This window comes from Acanthopagrus latus, unplaced genomic scaffold, assembly GCF_904848185.1.
Source record: "Acanthopagrus latus isolate v.2019 unplaced genomic scaffold, fAcaLat1.1, whole genome shotgun sequence".
NCBI lineage: Eukaryota > Metazoa > Chordata > Actinopteri > Spariformes > Sparidae > Acanthopagrus > Acanthopagrus latus.
Genome location: NW_023504086.1, coordinates 105,271 through 108,343, shown reverse-complemented (window position 1 = coordinate 108,343; position 3,073 = coordinate 105,271). Strand labels below are relative to the sequence as shown.

Here is a 3,073-nt window from a genome sequence, read left to right as displayed (position 1 = left end):
CTGTGGAGAGGAGAGCCCCCTGAGAGTAAGTAAGTATACACACACACACACACACACACACACACACACACACACACACACACATATATATATATATATATATATATATATATATATATATATATATATATATATATATATATATATATATATATATATATACCCTACAACATTGGGCAGAACAACTAAACACCCCCCTAATCAAACACTTCCAGGTGCACTCTCCCCAGCACCTCTCCATCTCGGGTCTGCAGACATGCGCGTCTTGGACGGTCGGCCAGCGCAGAAGAAACGAGGGACTCTGGATCTGCAAGCTGAGAACTGAGGTTCCCTCGGGCCTCAACCTCCCTTATAAACAGGGACAAATCACAGTTAATGTTCATTTCACAGATTTGAAAAAACCATCATGCCACATACTCTCTTATATCCCAACCCCCCCCAACATAAATAACTTAGACAATAAATAACAAAAAAAAAAAAAGAAAAAAATCTGAACTAGTAGTATGATCACCTAACGTGAGTATGCAAAACCTTTTTTATAAAAAAAGGCACGTCTCAGCTGTATCCAGCAGAGGGCCTCCTTGCTCTTCATTAGAATTCTTGGCCTCTCAACCTGCTCCTCAAAAGCACTTACAGGCTACCTGCAGGCCTAAACAGAAAAATGATTAAATAATGGATAGTTATGTGGTACCACAGTGTTTGTCCATTCTTCTTCTTTCTCCTCTACCTCTTTATTTTCACAGGGGGCCTCAGTGGAGACCCATAATGTCAGCCGACACTGCACTTCTTTACCCTCCTCTCCCATTTTGTGTGGTGTTTACATTAATCGATACCCCTCAGATTATGGGAAGGACAGTCTGGGTCTTAAAATTATTTATATTGATTATTACTATTCTATATTAAAAAATAACATATGTACATATGAGTCTTTTGAATTCTTTGCTTGTTCTTTCTTTGTGTATATACAGTCACTCGTTTTATTTTACATTGCTTTATTACAGCTGGCACATGAGATACTGTTGCACACGAACACAATCCCCCTTCTTATGAATTTTTGTGTATAATTTCTTCCCCTGTTGCCTTGGTTTGGTGCATGACTTATGATGACTGAGGGTACGCACAACCATACGAACCTCTGTGTAGTACTGGGCAATGTGGATTTGTGCAACGTTGGGCAGACCTCTGCACCAGCGCACTGGACCCACATCAGTGGCAATTTTAGATCTAATCATTCTCTAAGTAACCTAGCCAGATGCCCGGCGTCTGTCCACCTCACCAATCCACACTGCCCCACTACAATTGATAGACTTGGTATTATTACATATACCTTTCTCTCTGCCCCAGCTTGCTACAGACCCCTCAGATGCATTTGACCCACTTTTTAACCTTCCCCTGACCCCTAACTTTGACCCCTAACCACTGCCTTCCTCCACGCCTAAACCCAAGGTCCCATGTTTGTGCATGCCCAGAGGTATGATGCAATCAAGAAAATTTACTCATACACCTCTCTGCACTTACACCAGGTTCAGGTGTGTGGCTGGCCGTCGCCCATGGCCCGTTCCCCATCGACAGCACCACCTGTCAAAAAACAAACATTACTGGAGGCAGTGATAGGAAAGGGGGCTGAGTCACTTATGAGCCTCTGAAGATACTGTTATGACCCCTGTATTACCATTAACCCTCTCACCCTCCCTGTGTGTGCTGCTCTCCTCTGATTCCAATAGATGGAGCTGCTCTCCCTCTTTTGCCTTTTTGTTCTTCTTGTTTCTTTCTTTCAGGAGCATCCAGTATCCCCATCCATCCAGGCTTCTGCCACAGGTTGGCCCACTCTTGACCTAACTGGTCTGTTTCACACAGGTTGAAGGCAGCTCACTTCAGCCATGCAGCAGGTAGCCAGGTCCATGTCCCTACTTCTAGACACAGACAACATCGGTATTACAGGCCCAACTACACAGGTCCTACACAGGCAGGGCCCACACCTCCTCCCCCCACCACCACCACCACCACCAACCTGATGAGGAAGCCAGAAAGCTAACCAAGAGCTACTTCGGGTTGTTACAAGGAGTACATCACAAGAAGATCAGTGACACTGCTATCTCCACCCAGGCTCCTCCTAAAGGCATGGCTAGGTATGTGCTCAAGCTTACAGCCTTCATCAAGCCCTCCACACCCACAGATACAGTCAGACAAGCACTAGCTAACATATGTAGGTAGAAAAAACATGATTGCAGTCCTAATCCTACCGTAATCCATACTTATTCTTCTATGTGCTTATTTATAGGTGCACAGCCTCCAACTGAGTGCTCCATGTCATCCAGTGTGGGAGATCTGCCTACTTTACCCTCAGCAAGTCCTCTGGCAAAATTTGGTAAATCACAGTGATGAATAAATGTAACTTTAAATGTAATCTTCAAATCTCCATGTATAGTCGAATTTAAGACATTGAAACAAACCTTTAACTGTCAAGACAATGTATTACATAGAGAAAGAACTCTAATGATTAGAGCCAGTTCTATGGTGATGAAAATATGTGTATATTATCTGTTGATTAATTGTTTCAATGGTTGTTATCTAAGTCATCTTTTATAACTCAAGTTTATATTTTCTTTACAGAAAAAAAATATGGAGAGGCTCTCTGCTATTTTGGCATCATGTCATTCTGATGAGCCTCAAAGAAGCTCAGCATCATCCCGGTCTTTCCATCAGCAGAGAGCCTCGGAGTGCTGGAAAGAGTCCATACATACCCAGACCATACAACCTCCAGTGCCTCATAGAGAAAGAGGCTGTTGGCCATCCTTTGTGTTGCCTCTGCAATGAGCCTGCTGTCATTCGGTTGGTATTCTGAAATACTAAACTTATTCCATGATGGGCTTTTTTAGAATAAGTGGTCAGTTTGTAATTATGTTTTCTTTGGTGCTGGTAGAAGCATCCCACAGGAATGTGGAAAACTTAGTTAGGACCTCCTGTGCCCAAATGTAAAGGGGCTAAACCCTGAGACACATATCCCAAATAGATAAAACTTTGTATCTCACCTAATTCAGAATATCCTAACTCCAATTTGTAGTACCTATCA

At 42.9% G+C, this 3,073-nt stretch overlaps 1 long non-coding RNA gene across 1 annotated transcript; it reads right to left on the bottom strand.

Moving 5' to 3' along the window:
- Window positions 1-201: 201 nt before the first annotated feature.
- Window positions 202-2,055, bottom strand: LOC119016368. Its single transcript, XR_005074060.1, has 3 exons — window positions 1,688-2,055; window positions 1,519-1,578; window positions 202-348 (listed from the first exon to the last, which is right to left on the bottom strand). It is a non-coding gene; the product is annotated as an uncharacterized LOC119016368 (long non-coding RNA).
- Window positions 2,056-3,073: the final 1,018 nt, after the last annotated feature.